The sequence below is a fragment of the Phyllostomus hastatus genome, unplaced genomic scaffold (genome assembly GCF_019186645.2).
Source record: "Phyllostomus hastatus isolate PE091 unplaced genomic scaffold, TTU_PhHast_1.1 phas_contig_29, whole genome shotgun sequence".
NCBI classification, from domain to species: Eukaryota; Metazoa; Chordata; class Mammalia; order Chiroptera; family Phyllostomidae; genus Phyllostomus; species Phyllostomus hastatus.
The window spans coordinates 42,611,815-42,618,723 of NW_025333835.1; positions in this window are offsets into that span (position 1 = coordinate 42,611,815).

Below are 6,909 nucleotides of genomic sequence, written 5' to 3' on the forward strand. Positions count from 1 at the left end.
AGAACCGCGTGCGCAGGCACTGGAAAAGAAGTGATGAAAAATAAATTCGCTATTGCCGGTAAAAAAAAAATAATAATAATAATTTAAAAACATCCCCAAACAGTGCCCATTCTGCCTTGCCCAAGGAAATCCTTTTCCACTGATGAAAACTGTAACCCTCTGATCTTTCAGGCTGTTTCCATGGCTCTCTGGAAGTTCATTAAAAAGTGCGACCGAAGGAGTCTGCCTACACCTGGTGTAAAGCCGTTTTCCCCAGGGCCTTAGGGCACAGCTAACACCTACTCACTGTCCTGTAACACTGAGTCACCACCTGGGACTGCTTTGGTTCTGGCTTCATTCCTAGGTAGGGTTTTCTTCCTCAAAACACGGCATCGTTTCCTTTGACAACTCTCTGCCCTGTCTGCGTGTGGTGCTGGACCATTGCCGATGTAATAAAGTGGTTTTTGGTGCAGGCCAGTGACCTAAACACCTGACCTGCAGCACAACCCAAGGGCTCCCTCCTGAGAAATGGGGGCTCACATCAAAACAGCCTAAGACTGTCCTCCCAAGACCAGCCCCGGGGAACCCAAGCTCCTGGAACAACATGGAATCACAGAAACAAGCCAGGGAGTTCCGAGGCCTTGCCCAGAGCTGCGTGTAACACAGCTAGTGGGAGCCAGGCCCGGGCGCATAACCTCCCTGTCACAGTGTCCTGGAGGACGTGACCTGGCCTGCTGGCTTGGGCAAACTGGGCACGTGAGGCCCACAGGAAAGCTTCTTGAGGAGGATAGACCCGGATCTGCCACAGACTGGAAGGAGCTCTGTACTTGGAGCCCGGAGGCGTTCATAAACATCTCCGTGCGACCTTTAGTGAGCCGCGTAACCTTTGAAAGCCCTAGTTATCACCGAGTGCATCTCCTTCGAACCTCCTGCTCTTGCAGCTGCGGCTGCCTGCGACTCAGACTCACCAGGGGCTGCCCCTGGTGACTTCCCATCGCGGTTGGTGCCCCTGCTGGGCCGTTCTCCTCCCACACTTCGCCTGCCTCCTTTTAGACCCGTTCCCTTCTACCCGCACAAGGGCTGTCCTACACCATCATCACTTCCCCAAGCCTTCTACGTTTCTCCTCTTCCTCACCTTTCCTTAACAACCTTTAGCTTCAATTTATTCTGTAAGAAGCAAGCAGGAAAACTTCCTGCAAAACTTTAACCCCTATTCTACAGAGGTTGCCTTTTTGGAGGGAGAAGTGAGGGAGAAAGAGAGGGGGAAACATTGCTATCAGAGAGAAACATCCATTGGTTGCTTCTCATACGCTCCCCGACCTGGGACCGAACCTGCAGTCCAGGCATGTGCCCTGACTGGGGATCAAACCAGTGACCTATGGCTTTGTGAGACAAGGCCCAACCCACTGAGCCACACCGGTCAGGGCCTCTGCTTTCGGTTCTGCTTGCTGTCCCGTGAGTGGTGCTGGTGAAGAAGCAAGCTCAGAGGGGTGAAGCCACTGGCCCAGTGTTGTACAGGTACTAAGGGAAGAGTTGGCTCATCCAAGTTCTGTCCTCTTCCAGGTCTTGTTTTAGTTTTCCAACCAAGTTCATGTTCTTAGCCACTGCGCTATACAGTAATACCTCCCAAGAAGGCTTCCTCTTAAAAAGCAAGAAGGTCTCGGGAACTAGAAGTTCTGACTCCTGGAAGAGATCTTCCTCCATACCGTTTTATAAAATCACCTCAGCAGCTTCACACCCCTCACAGCGGTGGCTCTCTCCTTTGGGAATAGGGAGACACGGGTACAGGTGTCTAAAGGCTTACCCTCTCGCAAGGACTCAGAGGACACATTGGTTGGCACTGCGAAAGTGTCCGTGCAAACTGTGGCCTCAGGGCCATCCCCCAGGAATCTGATGTCCTCTTGAGAATAGAGTTTTAGAGCAATCACTGCTTTCCACGTGCGTAGGTCAAATAGTATTTCGGTCACGTGGCTAGCAAGTCAATGCCCTGACCTGTCGCTCCAGGTAGCTGTTTGCTGCACTCGGACTTGCACCACCCAGGGTCATCGGTCGGTGCAGCCGGCTCTGTGATGAAGGGGCAGGTGTGACGTGGGTCAGAGGTAAGGGGGCACAGTGGCTACATGGAAGACAGAGCCTTCACTCTTGCAACAGAATTTCACAACGCACTGGTTAATGATACTAAGAGGGGACCTAACTTCACCCCTGGAAGGGTTTGGCCCTGACACCAGGTGGCTGTGTCTTAACAAAGTATTGACTGGAATTGCAAATGATTAAAAACATTAATTATCTCTGATTCAAGGGTACTTTTAATTAATGAAAGAGGAGGAGAGATACTTTGATTATACAATTTTAACTACCATCAACTATTCTTGGCAGCCAGCGTAACTTTCCTTGACAACTCCCTCCAATCCTTCTCTGGAACCAGAGCTTGTATTGTATTAGAATAAACAGAGATCTGGACGTCTGTCTGTGGGAAATAAGGAGGTACTTTGTGTCCCGTGGAAGAGTCGGAAGGACAGTGTTTGAAAGGGGAGCAATTTCTGTTCGGGTTCCAGCTTCCTTGAGAAGTAATTGACATAGCTCACTGTATCCAATTAAAGGCATACAGAGTGAAGGTCTGATTTATACACTTTGTGAAATGATCACCGCAGTGGGTTCAGCTAACTGCCATCTGTTCACATAGATACAATCAAAAGAAAAAATGGAAAACACCTTTTCCCCTTGTGAAAGGTTTCTTTGGACGCACTCTTAGAACAGGTTTCTTCTGTGTTATACAGCGGTGTTGGCTACAGCCGTCATGTTGTGCATTACATCGCTAGTATTCACTTATCTCACACCTGAAGTTGGTACCTTTTGACTACCTTATTTATTTATTTTTTTTGCCCAGTGATAGAGGTGGGGTGGGGCTCAGGGTCTGCGGCATGAGTGACAGCTCAGCAGGGAGGTCCTGGCCTGATTCCCCGTCTCCCAGCGCCAAGCACTGCAGGTCTGGAAAAGTCTGGAAGAGAACAGTAATGAGGCGCGGAGGTAGCGAGCTGTGTGTGCACTTAGGAAACTGGGCCACATCAGTAATGTTGACTATGGCTGGACTTGAGAATTACATGTGGAGATTATTTTTACCCTATTATTACTTCTTAACATCTTAATGGCTGCCTGGTTATATTCTTAAAGGTCCAGTTTAGTAGGTTTGGAGAGGGACATGGGTATTTGTATTTTTATGAAGTTTTATAAAAAAGCTATCATGAGTATGTTGCTCTGTGTTCTTGGACACTCAGCCATATACAAACACTTAAAAAGTGCTACTGGAAAGTTGATCATTCCAAGCAAGCACAGACTGATGTATGTAGGGAACCGCTTCGCATGGCGAGGAAATGCAGCTCAGCACCCACGTGGAAAACCAGTGGGGAGCGAGTCAGGACACAGGACCACACCCACAGAGAGGGTTTCCCGTGGGGAGTCAGGCCTGCATTGCACCTAGACTGCTGTGAGACTTGCTTTTGCTAAAACTCCCTCACCCTGGATTGAGGCAGCAAGGGCTTACTGCAACTTCCTAAGATCTGAGCTAAACCTCCCAAGGATGGAGTGTGACCGGTTCAACCACTTTCCCCTGGGTCTGCAACATCCTTCTCTTTGAAGTAATCAGCAGCATTCTTTCCTTTGTCATCTGTAGAAGGCAGTCCCCTGCAGTGAGCCTGTGCACAGTAAATAAGGGCTACCCTCCATGTAATGTACCCAGAGAAGCCATAAAAGCCTGGCCAGGCGGGGACTGGGTGCTCTGGCCCTCTCTCTCTCAGAGAGTGGCCATGTGTCCCTTTTTCTCCACAGGACTTCTGTTGTCCGTGTGCATTTGTTCACGAGCAGCCACAACACACATGGACCCTGCCGGCCAGGATCCGCCACAGATGTAATGAGTAAATAAAATACAAAAACAAAGGATGTGTCCATTCTTTGGAAGGCCTAGTATACTTGAGGCAAGAGAGCCTAGAGATTAGCACAAGCCCTGGAGACAGGTGCCCGAGGGGGAAATCCCAGCACCTCTTCTTCCTGCCGGTGGAGCAGAGTGAGTCTTCAGGACTGAGAATGAAGGGGAAGGTCTGTTCTGCCAAGGGATGCTCTGAGTACCATCCCGGCTGTGACCCGCCACCTTCAGCATCTCTGCTTCACAGCAGCTGTTTTTATGCCTCCATCTCTACACGCCACGTGCTAACCCTCTTCTTATAATAGGATTCTTTCTCACTGCGCATGAAATGCTAAAACATGGCATTGCCTCCATCCCCAGACGAAAGATCCATCAGGAAGCATTTCTATTCCAAGCTTTGTACCATGTATACACTGAGAATTTGGAGGTAAAAAGCAAAGCCTGATTACACAAGCAGCTTACACTGCAGGGAGGGGAGACAGTCCACTGAGAGTTACAGAGGCATATTCAGGGTGTTGCAGAGCAACAGGGAAAGGGCACACGACCCAGCCCAGGAAACCAAGAAGGGCATCTGGAAGAGGTGATGGCTGTGTCTCCCAGTAGGAGAAGGAGTTTTCAAAGGAGGGAACCAACCTTACAGTTGCAAGGAGAGAAAGCAGTGTGGCAAAGTCAGGCACACGGCAGTGATTTGGTGCAGGGCAGGAGGTGAAAGAGAGAAGGTTAGCAAAGGAGCAAGGCTGATCTTTGGGGTTGGGTGGGGCGTACAGGCCCTTCTGAGAGTATTGACTTAATCCAGAGGGTGGTAGAGGGAGCCATTGAATGAAGGAGACAGTCTTTGAGATGTGACAAAGTTAATTCATTCACTAATGCAGGTAGGAGAAAACAAAAACTTGTGCAATAGCACCACCTAATGGAATACAAAAGAAAAACCTTGACTTGCCAACCTGTTAGATTGTTAAAAGCAAAACAGTACTTGAAGATCTCAATACATTAAATGTCCAGGCAAAGAAAGAATCCATCGAGAGCAATAAATAAAATAACCAAGGTAACAAGGGAGTTCAGAAAGAAAATAAAAAATCTCCAGAAAATAAATCTAAAGACGTGGAAGATTGTGAATTAAATGGCAGAACATTCAACTTTGCAGCACTGTAAAAAAAACAACTCAGTGATATACAAGAAAACTCAGAAAAGCAGTTTAATGAGCTCAGAAGTAAAATCAACAAACTAAAGGAGGACTTTACCAATGAGATTTAAACTACAGAAAACAAAAATTCTGGAGCTGAAGAACTCAGTAAATGAGACAAAGAATGAACTAGCAGGCTTAGGAAACAGAAAAGACCAGACGGAGGAGAGAGATGCTGATATTGATGATATAGATCTAGGAATGTAGCCCTGGCTGGTGTAGCTCAGTGGATTGAGCGCGGGCTGCGAACCAACGTGTTGCAGGTTCGATTCCCAGTCAGGGCACATGCCTGGTTTGCAGGCCATGACCCCCAGCAACCGCACATTGATGTTTCTCTCTCTCTCTCTCTTTCTCCCTCCCTTCCCTCTCTAAAAATAAATAAATAAAGTCTTTTAAAAAAAAGACCTAGGAATGTCTCAGCGGAAGAAGAGAGAGAACTGAGAGTAAAAGATGAATGAATGAAAGCACTCTGAGAATTATCTATTAAAAAAAGAGCAATATAAGCATATTGGATATATCAGGGAAAAAACAAGAGAGGAAGAAAGGACAAGAGAGCTTGTTTGAATGAATAAGTGACGAGAACTTCCCAAAACAAAAATACAGAACTGCGACACATAACGTAAAAAAGAGGAAACAGGGGGAAATCACACAATACCACAAAACCTAAAATAGCAGGCAAACGTGAGGCATGGAGACACAGAACAACCAGAAAGCAAAAAATGAAATGGCTATAAGATGTCCTCATACATCAATAACCACACTGAATGTAAATGGACTAAACTCCCAATTACAAGGCACAGAGTAATGGGATGGATTAAAAATCAACACCCAACTCTATCTTGTTATATAAGGAGATGCATCTCAACTACAGAGACAAACATAGACCCCAAGTAAGGGGATAGAAGATGATATGCAAAGCAAATAGTATCCAGAGAAGAGTGGGTGTGGCCGGGCTTATGTTGGACCAAGAGGATTTCAAGATGCATAAAAGACAAAGATTCACATTTTGTAATTATGAAGGTGATAATTCATGAAGAAGACATAACACTTCATATATATATTCATCCTGGGTGTGTGTGTGTGTGCGTGTGTGTGTGTAGTTGTATATATAGGTGCATATATACCTAAAGGAAGAAACTGACAAAAATGCAATTATAGTAGGGGAACTAAATACCCCACAGACAGCACTGCATAGGTTACCCAAACAGAAACAGCCCAAAATGACACATTAGATCAGATGGACATAACTGGTATCTATGGAGCTTTCCATCCTCCAGATGATAGAATTCTTCTCAGGTGTACATGGAATGTTCTCCAGGAGAGACCACATGTTGGGATACAAAACTAGTCTCAATAACGGTAAGAAGACTGAAGTCATACCAGGCATTATTTTCTTTCTCTGTTTTTTTTCCTAAGGAGTCCCAGACCTGCACCAGGCCCCCAGCCCAGGGTTCCTATGCCAAGAAGATAAGTCCCCACAACTTCCAGCTGCAGAAACCAGCAGGGATTGAGTTGGTGGAAGAAACTGCTGGAGCCCCACGCAGCTCCTCTTAAAGAACCCACAAATGGACTCACCTACTCAGACTCACTCCCTCTGAGCTCCAGCACCGAGGTAGCAGCTTGAAAGGCACCAGTGGCGTACAGGGAGAAACTGAAGTGTCTGGCATCAAGGTGAGCAGAGGCCAGTGTCCCTTTGCTAAACCCATGCCCCACAGAGCCGGCACGCTGGTGCCATATCTGAGACTCCATCAACCTGGCTAACACTGTTTGACCCACCTCGGAGACCCCCAGAGACTGTGCCCCACCCAACTTATGGGCCCATCTCAGC